Raw genomic sequence first — 15542 nt, forward strand, 5'->3', positions numbered from 1 at the left:
TCAGACACATGCAGCAGTAAAGTGTTCGGGGTATTGGAAAGACAGTTGAGTTTGATACAGGTCTCATTGATTCAGCAGATAATAATCTTTCCTCTGGCAATGCGAATGGGCTTGGCAGTGCCCAAAACGTCTCTGTGTCTGCTGAGGTGGTGCCAGCTGCCGTTGTGGGAGATTGAATTCAGCCCGGGAAAGGGGGAGAATCAGCGCTGGTTGTGGCTGCAAAACAACGAAGGGCAAAAGGAGAAAGACAGGAACATCCAGCCAAGTAGGTGGGTTTTCCCTGAGATAAGCCCTAGGGATACATTTATAATGATTGCCCTGAGTGTAGCATTTGTTTGCTGTCAGTTTTTTAACTGCCGTTTGCTGGGCTTCTTGAGGTTCAGATCATCCCGTGTCTTCACGTCTGCCCCTAACCTTCCCCCAAACTACCGGGCCTGGAGGTCAAATTCTGCCAGCTTTCACCTGAAGCCAGTTTTCATTTGAAGCCAATTTTCAGCTGAGGCAAAGGCTGAACCGTGGTCGTTATTAGATCACTAAGCAATGTGCTCAAAAGAGAGACAATAAATGGATGGATTCAACCAGAGTTCAGACTTCCCCAAACACTACAAAACCCAATCACTAGGCACACCACCATGATTAACAAACAGCAGTAACGGGTCTGTATACAAGCACGATGCTGCCGGAGTTACTATTCAAGTCCTTTTCTGCTTGAGAAAGGTATTTTTTAGGTGCCTGAAAACAGGTTGATTAATCATCAAAACTAGAGTCACTCAAGTGAGAAGCACTTCAGAGATAAGCCAGTAGCAAGAAAAAAAGGATGATATTTTTCCTAAAGGTGACAGACCCGACAACAGTTTGTTTCTTCTGGATGAAGTGATGCTTTATCCGGGTTGGCATCAGGGAGTGTGGTCAGGGTATGGGACTATGCAGACTTCATTTTATTGATACTGGATATAGGCAAAAAATGATTTTTGCATCTGACAACAAACAAAATACTCATGAAACTAGTGTTTCGTGTAGTACAGTTATTTAAATTCAGGTTACAAAGAGTGACCAATAATCAAAAGAAATTTGCTTAATTACATTTGTTTACCCATCCGATTTTGCAAGATGCTATCCGTGGAGAACAAGAAAAATGTCATAAGGAACTGTGGCCCATGCCTTTAAATACTAAACACGGTTCTTGCACTGACAGTGAGAGAGAAGATGATCTATATCTCTAATTATAACCAGTTGGGGACCTTCCACACTTGATTTGGCTTTCTGCCAGCGAGAGCACTGTGCCAGCATCTTTTCCTTTCAACCTTTTGCACTAAAATGAAAAGAAAGGAATTTATGGCAAGCAGCGTCAACTTGCCGGAGAGTTAACGTGAGTTAGTATCTGCGAGATGCTGCGGAGATGTAAAAGGCTTCAGAAATGCACCTTGTTCTGAATATCAGAAGACACTGTCGCAGCCAGCATGCCTGTGCTGCTCGGGGAGGGGGTTGGGGCGGAGGAAAGGTCTGTCTGGGTGAAGCGTCAGATGGAGAGCAGCGCTGGAGGCACCGTGGATTGCAGTGAGGAGCTCAAGGCCAGCTTAGCCACTTGAGAGAGCAGAATTGCTGTCAGCCCCCACTCCAGGTTTGAATGCATTTATTACAGCTACGAAATTCACTTTCTCTCTTTTTTCATGTCGGGGGCAAACACGCTTTGTTACTTACCTCTGCAGCCCCAGCACGCACCGAGGCTTTTCTCTAGGACTGGGCCGCACGAGGGACCTGGCTCACAGCAGGGACAAATTCTGGCAAATGAGGGCGACTAAAGAAGAGGTCACACTGTGCAATGCAGAGAGGATTAAGCCATGCCCAGGCAGTACGTGCAGCCCAGGAAGCAGTATTATTGAGCTGTTGGATCTTGGGAGAGCCAGCCTGTTTGTTCAGGAGCTGCAGGTGTCACCAGACGTCACCACGGCTTTGCCACCACTAGGCCTGTGTCAGCATCTCCACGAGGAGCTCCGCCGTGGGATGGAGGCACGGCAGCAAGAATTTCCCAGAGTTGCTGGGTCACACCACGTTTTGTCTCACAAGATCAGGGTGAAGGGACAGAATATTAGAAAGCCAGAAGACACCACATGCCAAATATAACAATTATCAGTAATTTTTCTCTGTTAAAGGTGCGGACTGGTGGAGTTCGGGACAACGGCCTTTCCTTGCTGCCTTGTTTCACATGTCATGTATATGTTGTCCAACTACTTTCCAGTACCACCTGCTTTGGCAACCATGGTACGGGTTTTCTTTGCTGGTGCAGGCAGTTTGTTGCTAACAGTGGGACTTCTGCCCTGCAGGTCGCTGCCTGTCTTGTACTAGGCCTGTCCTTACTGTCTACTGACAGCTGGATAGGTGGCATGTTGGTGAATTCTGCTCTAACAGCAAAGGTTCAAAGAGAGCAGGTAACATCTCTTAGCCAGAAAACTCCTGCTAAATGGAATCCTTCTTGGCCTTCATATGAGCCAAACAGCCCTTGCTGAAGATTTTCTTTTTCAGCTTAACTCTTAAGATGTCCTATGTATTCTCTACCCAGGGAATATCCACCAATAAGGTCTGAGCACACTCTTGTAATTTCTTTTAAAGCTAACTAATACTAACCTATCCCGTAAGGGTTGCTTTTGTTTCAGGACTCTACCTTAATTACTATAAATTTACCCATGCTCCTGGCTTATGTATTACTGGCCTGTCTTCCAGCTTGACACCTCCTTTCTAGATGTAGGCAGGTTTGGGGATTTGAGGCAGTGCAGATCATCTGCAGGAGCAGACAAAGAGCAAGAAACAGTCAAACAAGTTAGCATATTTCTCATTTCCATCTGTCAGCCCCCAGATTTCTGAAGAAGGGAAGAAAAAAGAAGACAAAACAGAACTGGGATCTAAGAATTTGGTGGCTCCAGGAAAGAATCCAGCTGAAATATTTTCAGCAAGAGCATTTCCCCCTAATAGTGATTCAGATGGACTGAGACTACGCGTTCGAGCTGACTTAGGCTAACAATGAAGGACGGAAAAAGTGAGGGGAGCAGATTCTTATGTCCTAACTTCCACGTACACATTTTTCAAACAAAATATCTCACTTCTGGCATGGCATTTGCAGGAGTAGGTTTTCAAGCTGAAAGGATTTGCCTCTTCATGCTGAGACAGGAATTTTTACTGAAAAATTGACCTAGAACTGATTTTTTAAAAGGGAGAAAAGTTTATAAAGGTAAATAATCCAAAGCTGGAGAAAACTATTTTTTTGAAATATCCATTTTTACTTGCCCTAAACTGATTTTCTCCAGTACTCTTATTTTCTATTCCAGCCATTAAATCCAAAAGTCAGGTTTTTACTGCACTTCAGCCCTTACGGCTGCGCCATTCTGACTCCTCAGCACTCTGGGTTCCTTTGCAGGAATTAACTGCATCGCACAAAAAGACACATTTCTAGGGTGAAGGTTTAATTTGATTTTGGACTGTGTGACTGTGGGTAGACAGAAAAGCAAATAAGAACTTCCTCATGCCTCTACATCAGGTCTGCTAATCAGAGCTCTGCCTAAATGAGTTGATTTGCTCGGTTACGGGTGGGAAATGAACTGAAGCAATTCTCCACCCACCAAATGTCCGGCCAAAAGTAACCTAGCCAGCTAGGAAGTAAGGAAAACAGTGCTGTGCTGCTGGTCTATGCCAGCCATACATTATAATCTTCCCCAAGCATGAAGGCAGTAAGACATAAGTTCAGATCAGTAGGGACTCCATGGCACCACGCGTTCGTTAGAAAAGCTCAGCAGGGAACACAAATGTTTCTGGGTTGGGATGGGAGGGCTGGCCACAGTGTTCTGGTGTAGCATATTCAATGTACATATAGTCTATTGAACACATGGCATTGAGGTGGCCACCTCAGGGCTGCATCCAGGGTGGGATGTCCGGCTGCATTGAACACATGGCACCTTGTGGAGCAGTGCAGAGACAGAGGTGGGCTCCCAAAGCGATGCAGGCACATCGGTGTCTGCCATCCCCCAGCCCATGTTGGCAGCCAGCTCAGCCAGGACGTCCCCAGGGATCCCCACCAGTGCACACATCCCCTTAGGGAGTAAGCAACGCAACCAGAAGCATCACCCAAATTTCCTGGTATCATTTAGTCTTCTTTACCAGCTAAACTGTAGTTCTGTCCTGGGAGTACCCTGGCGATGCATAACTTCAGCTGATGAGCTAGGATTAGAAGGACTTTATATAAGGCCTATTTGATTAAGTGGCTATTACCAACTAAAAACTTGGTGTTTCCCATTAAGTACTCTTAAGTGCATGTCCTCATTTTACACATTCTGTGCTTGCATTGTGCTTTGGAGGAGCCAGCCTGGCCTTTTTTTCCCCACCCAGGCCCACTTTGCCAACACTAATAAGATGCTCTGTCTCGTTGAGGGCTAGTATAAGAAATGCAACGCCCTGATGGAGCCTTTCCTTAAAGATATTTTTCTATAATCACATCTGGTAGCTTACAGTGTCAGTTAGCCCAGTCTCTGTGAATTTTCTGCTCCCAACTAGAACCCTCTGTGCCTTGCCCCAAGGCAGCTCTCTCCTTCCAGCGGATCAAAGCGTGCACCATGCACAAAAGACTAAAACAATAGCACTATCACCTTTTGTCTTTGTTTCTGTTACCGTGCCAGTGCAGTTTGATTTCTTGTCTTTTGCAGCATCTGTGCTCAGGCTTCAGTGATTTCCCATAATAGCCCAATATACTTTTTGTGATCCATGTGCAATTTATACACACACATCACTTTAATCCTTCTGCCCAGATCAGTTATTTCATACTTTTGTACATCAAATTGCATTCACCATCTGCTGGCCCAGTTGCCCTACATAAGCCAAACGCTCTGAAGGTATAACTGCAATATTGTTCATTATTTGCTTGCTCTCTTTCTTCCCAATATACATAAGGATGGCAAAATTGAAGAAATAATTTAAATCTAATTTAAATTCCCTTCAGGTTTTTTGCACTGCACTGATCAAAATAGTAGCTAAGTTCCTCAGAAGAAGAAGCCATCCATCCCAGAAGACCCTTGATGCCCTCAGATTGCTGTCTGTGAAAGCCAGCGTATTTTTGTAGGACAGGAGTGTGATGTACCAACATTAACTAAGCCGAGTGCAAATGCTATCGGCACATCAGTATCCTGTTAAATCATTGCACAGAAGAATTCCAATCTGGTTAATCAGGATCTGACTTTACACTGCACGTTCCATGAAATAAATGTACCCCAAATATTATTTTCTTCTTGTCATACCTTTCCAGGTCTATACTCCAGCCAAAGCCCGTTGATCTTGGACTGCGTACTGTGCATCGTGCTCTGGCAGTTTTTCAAGCATCTACAGAGAAAGCTTGTAAGCACCAACCCTCTTCCCCAGGGATAACTACTCCTTGAGCTTTGATTTAATTTTTCCTACAGCCAGGAGGCCACCCACAGAACTCCAGTTCTGCCTCGTTTGCTTCATTCCTGCTTCAGCATTAATAGCAAGGGCAGGGGAGGAAACAAGGCTCTAGTACAACCCACAGGTAGTCCAGGCCTGGGTTTGCATTTACCTACAGGACTTAACGGTGGGGAAGAAACTGCTGCAGAGCCATGGGGAAATAATTCTGACAAGCATTGAAGGCACACGTTCGAATGCAATACATTTCACCAGCATGCACCTCCTGGAGGAGCAACTTAGGTGGAGATAAATAAGACATGTAATTTCTTGTCAGGCTGTTGCATTTCCCACCGCTCGTTTTAACAATTACACTCTGTGACTTTTTTTTATTAAACAACCGAAAAGAATAGATTCTTGTAACCTAGGAAGAAAAATTGCCTGGAGAGATGAAACATATCCAGACTTAATTTTCTCTCTTGCACTTTTTGAGGTGTTTGCTATGCATGTGTTTTCCGTTCAGCTGCCAGAACCAGACCCGCAGCTTTGGCAGTTCTCTGCCACACTCACCTCTTCAGCAGCCAATTTCCTTAAAATCAAACCCAGACGAAATAAATGGGCTGATCCAAGCTGTGGCTTTGCTTGCTGCTGTTGAAAGAGAGGATACAACTTTCTCCCACTGAACTCAATGGAAACATTGCCATAGATTGCAACAGGAATCATTAGAGTCCCATAATTATTTCATAAGCAGCTTTCTCTAAATCTTATTTTTAAAGCAATTAATGAAAGAAGTGATTGCCCTTTAGTAAGCAGTGTCCCAATGTGAATTGTAATCAAAGCTTCTTCCGAGTGTTTCTCTTTGCACTGATATCTGTACCAATTAGAGGTGTCTTCTATGGAAAGGTTACACAAACATAATTTTATTTCTTCTTATTAATTACTTTTCAGACAGGGCCAAGTTTTTAGAATGTGTCTGGACTTACAGCTTCAGTATTGGATTTGCTTTTGTGAAGAAGAGGCTGCCTTTAAGGCTGATCTGGAAAATACATATTCAAGGAGCATACTTGCTAAATGCTTCAGCTTTTCTCTTTGTTTCCAAAACCAGAAGGTTGTACATAAAACACACTCCAGTATTCATGACTAAAACTTCAGTTCTTTTTTAAACGGTGATACTTCTGAACTCAAGATCAACCTGTTGTAAACAGAAATAAGATCAGTCTGAACTCCCATTTGTTTGCTTGACTGAGGCAACTTTGAAAGCAAAATAAAATGTAGAAGAAGAAAATTGAGCTGCCTTCAAAGACCAAACAGAGAATGATACAACTGAAAAATAGTTATGGAGACAGAGATCAACCTGCCCTCTATAAACACCTATGGTTAAATCAGATTCAATAAGATGTAACATGGTATAATGGTGGCAGAGGTTATTGAAATCGCCATTGACAGATTTGCCGTGTGTTTTGGTGCTGAACACATTACAAACGTGGTTAAAGGATCTCGTTATGAAAAGCAGTTACTGTTAGGATTTATGCACAATATATTTTACTTACAAGCCTTTTGTCTTGGAAGGATATGACACAACAGAGAGAGGTAAAGGTTGGGAAGGGAGAAAAGGGGGGGCATGAGGGCTTTTTTTCCACACGACTTCCATTTGGATCATTAAAAATGCATCTAGCTATACCTGGAATATTTCTCTTGTGAGGGATAGAAATACAATCCCGCTTGACCAGCTACAACAGTTTTGTTAGAGGGATTTTCACAGGCAGAAGCAACCCAAATCTTCCCCAGTACAGCCGGGCAGAGCAGGTCCCTCCCAGCAGGAATACCTCAATAAACTCAAAGACAGGCTTGCAGGAGTAACTTGCCATTGCTACTGAGTTTCAGGGGTGATTTTTTAAGGCAACTTCTAGGTTACAAACATGAAAATAGGGCACTCCAGACCCTCAGCCGCCTGAATACAGCTGACAGTGGATGCTCATCTCTAACATTTCTCACCAGAGCGGGTATTGATATCATTTCTCACTCTAGACTAGTCACTTGACCAAGCTGCACTCCAATGTTTAACGTGTTGGTCACACTGGCAGGTGGAGACTCGTGGTCTGTAGTCTATCTTATGGTGACCTTTATGACTGGCACAGTCTTAATCATAATAGAAAAGACTGATGTAAAGGCGTTCACATCGTTATTTTTAGCAATAGGGAATGGAATAGTTGAAGGAGTAGTAAGGTATGAGTAGAGTGGCATTTATTGTCCCCTGTGGACAAATGCAGTGATTTCTTGTGCAGTTTAATTTTTTATTTTATTTTTTTTTAAGGACAAGGACAAAAAGTTGGCAGGCTAGGCAGCTGAGAGGTGGTAAGTGCTCTGTTGTAGGAGGAGTGATCAGAATGAATGCATCAAGGCTGAAATTCCTCACATTAAGTGTTTATATTTTCCCAGCATCGTTCTTCCTCTCCAACAAAACTGAGCAAAACTAAAGATGAGCCAGTGACCTCCTGAAGTCTTATACAAGTTCCAAGTTTGTTCAGCTCAACATGGAAGATGCTCAAATTCTGTAGCCATTAAAAACCACCAGTAGAGTCCAGCCGGCAGGGAGTTTGCAATATATGATGCTGACCTATGAGCTGGAAGATCTCTGCTCCCATGAGGAGCCCTAATAGCAGAAACTGCATTTTTTCATGGAGACTGGTCTCACCACACAGCCTTTCCCCCCATCCTGTAAGAAATAAAAGAGAGGGATCAATATTTCTTCATCCTGATTTTGTCATTTGCTAGCTTTCCTGGTAATTTTTGACAACTTTCCACTTTCCAAACGGTCCCTTCTTTCTACAAACATTACCACCCATCCAAAACATTTCTCAGATATTACAGGAGCTGTATCAGCAGCCCCCAGCAGAGATTGGCATGTAGAGCACAATGCTGGTAGGAGACAAGGAAGACGTACGCCTCCTTGCACCTTAAACACAATTGACCCCAAATCGCAATGTCTGTGAGCTCAGGAAGAACCTGTGATTTATGGTGAGGTCCTCCCTGCTGTGAAGGGTTAACTTGAACCTTGTCTGCTACTCGAGCTCCCAGGCTGACCCTCAGTGAAAATTAATAGCTTGTATCTGTTTAATATTCCTTCCCAGTGCATTGCCAGATCGTTTCATCTGTATTTAAATGGATCAGTGGTTTTCATCGTCAGTTGTTTCCTCATTCCTCTTTTGGTTTTTACTAATCCTTTCCTGTTTGCAGGTGTTTTTTAAATCATGAAAGAAAGTCTTTTGTTCATTGTTTTTATTTTTATTTCACCAAAGTCCTATCAAGCTGGAGGTAAAGGACTTCTGCCATTTCAAGAAATCTACACTGTTTTGCTCCAGTTAAAAAAGGGGTCCCCATCTATAGATTTTATAGGTTATATTGCAGAGACGGCAGCATCATTTGCAGCTAACCAAACTGTGCCAGTTAGGCCCAGATTTCCTAACCACATGGATCAGTATTATTCATCATGCAAGGCGCTGATTTAAAACTGATGCATCTGTTACAATCATTGATGCTCAAGATGGAAAAGATCCATAGGGAGGCTTTCAGCTTTCCATTTAGTGCTAAAGCGGAACTGAACTCTATCAGATGTATTATTATTGTCATTATTATTTAATATCCCCCTCTGCCTCCGCTGTGTGCTCGCCACTTAATGGAAAACATGAGTACAGACCTTGTCTCGGATTGCTTGCCATCCGAGTGACAGACTAGATGTCCAAGTGACAATAAAACAAATATGACAAAGAGAAGGGCCAGGATCCTCCTGGCAGGGCTGTAAAGGTGGACACAGCAATTTTGGGATTGGTTTTGCTCTTGAAGTGTAAATGCAGTGGTACAGTTGTGAGTTTTTAAGAATGGCATGACAATTCATGGACTCGAGGAGTGTATTTGAGCACTAAAACTTTATTAGCATTAACACCAAAACGTGATAAAAAGAAAGAAATTTAATGAAATATTTTGACGATGCTTATTAACAGAGATGATTGACCACTAAACTTGCTGCTACAAATTCCCTCTTTGAGGAGTGACTTCAAATGCTCCGCAAGCATTGGGCACTATCTTGCCCTCATGCCACCTCCAGCTTGAAGCCTGTCCTTGTGCAGTTTCTGCATGACTTACGTGCTCGGCTTCCAAAAAAAATGAGCATGGCAGCCAAGGCTGGGACCTGCATGTCTTTAGGGATGCACTTTATTTGTTGCACTTCAGTGTGCAGGTTAAAGAACTGCAGAGATACCGAGTTTCCAAGAAAACCTCACGTACATTAACCTTGGGCAAAGGCAGGGGACATTCTTCGTGCTGCCAGGTGACCATTGGAGCTCAATGACGGTCACATTCACCACCCAGATGAGATGTTCTCAGAAAAGCGTGTCTTGAAGTTGTTCAGATCTTAATGAGTCATCTATGAACTATCAAATATTTCACACTCTATATGGAAATTTTGAGTGCCCTAAGTGCCACCATGGCTGGGGTGGCTGCAAATATTGTAAATAATCTCCTCAGTTTAATGAGTTACCAAACGAGCAAAGGCTCGTCTACCAGGTAATGAGTCACAGCCTCACTTCGTTGTCGATCAGCCGAGACACCCGATTTACTGCGAGGGCTACCTGTACCAAAACTAATCAGAGGCTATCGAGGAAACCCAAACAGATCCAACCCACCACAATTTAATCTCCCCACAAATAAAATGTACTCATAAATCAGGTCAAGCAAGTAAATGTGCCCCTCTAATGCTGCTATTAGGAAAAATAAAACCACAAAAAGCTCAGTAGGATGTGAAAACCATTATGGTTTCCCTGGGTAATGTCAGCAGTATTACACTAATTCATAATACACAGGGAGCTATAAGATACTTTCTGCCCTTACAGCTGGCTAATTAGTCAAGACAGGAAAAGCAATTTGACAAAAATGTTGATGTCTCAGTTTCCATTTTAAAGCTTAGAATGGATATGTTTTTACATTTTCCATTGAATTTCTCAGATAAACACAGAGGAAAAGATAGATAAAAGGTATGAAAATCAACATCATAGTTTTTATTTACTGAAAGAATAATTGTGACAGAAAATCAAGTAAACAAAATATACTGCTTTCAGTAAAAAAAAGTCACAAACAAAATGTTTCACACAAATATGCACATTTATTATGGGGAAAGCATCTCTCACTAAAAACAACAGTAAGGAAAATATGATATAAATACTTTGATCAGATCAGGTAATGAGCTATTCTGGCAAACTGCAGCATTAGTTCATCGGTGGTCTATTCAGCTTGATCAAGAAAAAGCATGTTGATGTAATTGAATGACTGCAGTGAAAATCCGTGAATGATCGTTACCATATCGTATGGTGCAGGTGGTAAATGAGTATCTACAAAGAGAAGAGTGGAGACAGAGGTTGAACTTGGGAGAGTGGGACCTCTGGAACTTTGATCCCAACAGGTCAGTTCAGCACTGCTGCAATTTATGTAAGACAACAAACTTGAATATTATGAAAGCTGATGTTTTATTTTATTTATTTGTTTGTTTGTGAAAAGAGCTTGATTCTCCTCCTCTTAGCAGAGGTACAACTTCACTGTGCTGTTTCAGAACTGCAATTTTTCTTTGGTTTTAAGACAGGAAAGAATCAAGAATCTTCTGCTTGGGAAAAGACTAATGATATATATCCACATGGAGGAAGTTGTACAAAAAAGTTTGTTGATGTTATTTATTGTCTTAAGATGTTGTACTCTATTTTGCCTCAGTGTGATGCACGCAGACTATTAATAATAGTAACTGATTGCATTTAGGACAAAAATTCTAGGAAATAATTTATAACAAAATCTACATTCAAAGCTGTCTCTCAGCTTCCACATACTGGTCATAAATCATTGAAGAGACATTTATGATTGATTTACAGTGAGATTTTTATATTATCATTGATATATACGTTGCCCTCTGTACAACTGTCCTTCATCCATAATTATGCAGCCAAACATATCCTCAGTAATTGATAGTCAGGATGTTTTCAGAAAAAGACACTTTGAATGCCAGAAAGGAAGCCAAGATACAGCTGTGAAGGTTGATACTGGATGATGTTCACAAGTGGATGTCATTACTCATGTATCTCCTGTGCAGACCAGAAGAAGAAATTAGGGAGCTGGGGTTAGCAATGGGACATAATTCTTACCCTTGTAGTGACAATAATGGTTGTGGTGGCTTTATGACATCAAATGCCACTAAACTCAGGGAAATATCCCTGAAAACAGTTTTTCAAGACTATTTATTTCACTAGGTTAGGCCCTGTCAGTAAATTTCTTAAATGCATATGGTCTCCCCTGGGAAATTAAACAATTTTAGTGGGGGAATGTGTCCAAACTCTTGATGCCCCATCTTTTGTATTAGAAGCTGGTTTCTTAGTCTAGAAGGGAGGGAAATTTAAATGAGTAGGGAGAGATCAACTATCTTTTCATTCATTTGAACTAGCCATGCTATTCTCTGCCATGCTTCCCCTCAGCATTAGCAGAATGTCATTCTTCGCTTGCGGACAACTCTTCATGCTCTGCAAATGTAGGAGAGAGAAATTGTGGCTCTTTTTAAATGGAAACTAACTGCTGAGTGCTCACCTGCAGGTCATACTACCTAAACAGCAAACATTCATGCTGGAGCTTTCAGGGCATTTTCTGTAACCCAATTATTTTCTTCTTAAAATGCCAATGAAAAGTGGAGCAGGAAAATAGCTTTGATAAGAATCTGTCAGACTTTTCCTCTTCTTGTTGTTGCTCTTCATTTTGTTCCATTTTCTCCATGTTCATTAAATGCTCTAGAATTGGATTCAGATGGGGCTGTGTTTGAGAAGCATCAAGATAATAGGCTTGCAAATCTCCTTTAGCAAAACCCTCCTCTCATATCCTGCTTTTCTGCTGAGGGGTCAGTCACAGGAGGTCTGTTCTATTACAACATCCAAAACTGTGGGCTCAATTGTTTACCATAAAGCAATAGGAATTGGCCATTTTTTTCCCCAATTGGCCTTGCTTATTTAAAGGTCAAGTAGAGAAACTCTTTGTCTTATTGAGGTGCTATCAGATGACTTGTTTTAATTCTTTGACCTTTCCTTGCACTGCCCTGTTTTTATATTGGAGGTCAGTGCAGTTCTCTTTATCTTCCACTGACTTATCTGAGTTCCACTGAGGTCAACAACTCCCGTCTCCTCTGCATTCCTCAGTCCTGCATTTTTATCATTACTTCAGAGAGATTAGACTCCTTCATAGCAATTGCTTTAAGGGTCCTTCATAAGAGGAATTTCCTGCAGCTAAGGCCTTAAAGACAAAAAAAGCTGCAGCAGGACTACGAGGGTCCTTGGATGCCTACAGTTCCCCAAGAAATCAGCAGCACGGTCCGCAGCCTATTGTAGTGCCTTCACTAAAGGTCGTCTCGCACTTAGTTCAAGTGTTTATGCCAGATGATCGTTGCTTTAAATGCCACTTAGTATACTCCAACATTATTTATTACAACAGGGTGTTATAGACACTTCAGTCTCACGTGCTTTCACAGACTCAAAGGAATTTAGGGATTTTGCTACCTCTCAAAGTTGAAGCAATAAAGCACAGTGAGGACTAATCACTGTTCTCCAGAATGAAATAAGTAACATTACAAAAAATTATCAAACGCCTTTCCTGGGGTCTCTACTTGCTCCCGTTAGGCTGTATATGAACCTCTTGAGGACCAAAGGCTGTCAAGAATGCTGGAAGTCAACTACTACAAGCTCTTAGAGCAGAGTATGAGACACAAGGAAAACATTTATTTTTGGCAAAAATGCTCACTATATTCTCACATTGCTGCCAGTTTTTGAAGGCACATCATAGCTTATTAAGGTAAACCCACAAGATTACTATTCAGCTCAGGGATATGTAATCAGCCAAAAAGATGGTGACTGACCTTATGGTGCCCGAACGTGTCGGTATAGCTAAGGTGACAAAAGGGTGTTCTTTTACATCGTTAGCTCAACTGAAATTACATAAGTATATAAGGTAACATCCAACAACACTGCTAGCTGCTGCTAAGAAGAAGCTGTTGAACTGAACTTGTATTATGCATCAGTTGATGGGGCGAGAGAATCCAGTTCTGGCCAAAAAAAAACCTAAAAGCTGGCCTATGGGAGCTGTTTTCCTTAGGAGAAGCTGGCGTGCAACAGCACAACAGACACTGTTAATGCACCTCCTCCTCCTTCTGCCTGTACTGCTCCTACTTTGTGTTTGCTGATTGTCTTGGTTCTTTCATAGACAGCGAGGACACTTTTTAAAATTATCTGCTCTATATTTAGCTTAAAACTGTCCCATGAAGATCATACCTTAGCTTGACAGAATATCGCCCACAGTGGTACATGGCAGGTCTTTCACCTGCAGCTGCAACGTGTATTACAGACTCTCTAGTACTACAAACTCACTGCGAAAATCACACCAGAGAGTCACTTCCAAGGGGAAGATCCAGGCTAATCCAGCAAAGCCCTAAGACAGGTTGCTACCAGGTCAGAAATTTTGATAAAATCTATTCTGCAAATAGATACACCAGTAATTTCAATAAACTCAGGGACTAGTGTCATAAGACAGATTCATGCTGCACATAACATCCAGAGAACAAAATATGACTGCGCTGAGTAAAGGAAGCATGAATGGCAGATTGAAAGCATTCATGCAAAAGTTCAAGATCCACAGAGAATATCATCGTGGACAGTAAATAAAAGGCTCGACAGGAAGTCAGGCTGTGCATACAGGGCTAGATTTCAAGATGCTATTGAGTATCTCTGTAAATAATTTCTTTATTAAATAGCCAATGTGATTTAGAAGTATTGGGTATTCAAATTATTATCTAGCAAGGAGATAGCTGTTTAGTGTCTGGTTAGAACCCTAGCTGCTTTCAAAGCGCTTACAGCCCCCATGGTCCAAAACACATTGAAAACTTGCCTATAAACTTCTGCTGCATTTTGCTATTACTTGAAGTTACTTATGAGGTAGAAAGTGGTTGTTGAAAGGGGGCAAAGGGGGAGAGGGGAGGAAAAAAAAAAAAAGTAAAGGGCCATAATGTAATCCCAGGGATGAACTTTGGGCTGACGCACTAAGACTGATGCTCAGAGCTGGGCAGAAGTACCGTGTATCACCAGCAACTGTGACTGTGTCAGAGCTTGGTGTGACTTCCTACACAAAAGATGGCACCATCACTTCTTGTACCACCCCGCCACCTGGAAGACAAATTCTTACTGACTCCAGGGAACATTGCCTTCTGCTGCATCATCAGCCACGGATGAGTCTGGCCAAGAACATTTTCCAGAGTGTGACAGTGGCAGGAAAGCAGAATATTTGTAATAAGGTGTTCCTGCCATTGGGATCTTAGTTGTTTCATAAATACACAACAATTTGTAAAATACAAACAGATAACAATTCCCACTCCCATCCACCCTTCCCCCTCCCCCTTTTTTTTGACTGACTAAATAGAATTATCTCCTGAAGTTAGAACTTCAACGTCTCATCCTTACAATAAAGAAATTAAACATTTTTCTTGTGTACCACCTTACAGTTTGGACAATCACTTCCTTTTGAGATGCTAATTAACAATCAGGAAAGTGGTAGTCTATTGTCCAGTAATTTGCTTTTCAATTTCTGATTCTGCAAATTAACTTTCCTACTAAATGAGGCGTCAGGCTGATGTCAATATTTGCAGGTACTCCACAATTATACTGTGCTTGCTAAATCACGTTGTTTTAATTCAAAAGTCATTCTGATTCCCATTTAGACCATGATCCTGCTGGGTGCTTAGTTTCCTTGTAAAAGCGTCGCATGCCCCCAGGTCTCATGGAGTCAATGGCATTAGAGATTACTCAGCTCCCTTCAGATTTGAGTCTCATTTATTTGGGAAAACCATAATTAGAGGTTAGGAGCCAGGTTTATGCAGTGTAGATTGTAGACAAGTCATCCAGTTCTTGCATTTATAAATCTTTTTTTTTTTTTTAACTGTTTTCATAGTAGGAGATTTCAAGGTGAACCAGCACCTCTTGTTAAAATAATGTCTTAATTTTCTGCAATTTTTAGTCTCACTAAGGTGTTCTCCAGCTTTTCATCAGCTGGGGGAAGGAACAGCTATCTAATCAGCTTGT

At 41.8% G+C, this 15542-nt stretch overlaps 1 protein-coding gene and 1 long non-coding RNA gene across 2 annotated transcripts in view; both read left to right on the forward strand.

Moving 5' to 3' along the window:
• The window catches only part of LOC121076174, a 31402-nt gene extending 23267 nt beyond the window's left edge, over positions 1 to 8135 (forward strand). Inside the window, exons 6-8 of the long non-coding RNA XR_005823380.1 lie at positions 79 to 269; positions 5288 to 5376; positions 6349 to 8135. This is a non-coding gene — a long non-coding RNA (uncharacterized LOC121076174). The remainder of the gene's footprint in view (positions 1 to 78; positions 270 to 5287; positions 5377 to 6348) is intronic.
• Positions 8136 to 10837: 2702 nt separating this feature from the next.
• SLCO3A1 (solute carrier organic anion transporter family member 3A1) overlaps positions 10838 to 15542 on the forward strand; it is a 137794-nt gene continuing 133089 nt past the window's right edge. The window contains exon 1 of the mRNA XM_040569570.1: positions 10838 to 10855. The gene's annotated coding sequence lies outside the window, so the exon portion shown is untranslated. The remainder of the gene's footprint in view (positions 10856 to 15542) is intronic.

The sequence above is a fragment of the Cygnus olor genome, chromosome 11, assembly GCF_009769625.2.
Source record: "Cygnus olor isolate bCygOlo1 chromosome 11, bCygOlo1.pri.v2, whole genome shotgun sequence".
Taxonomy (NCBI): Eukaryota; Metazoa; Chordata; class Aves; order Anseriformes; family Anatidae; genus Cygnus; species Cygnus olor.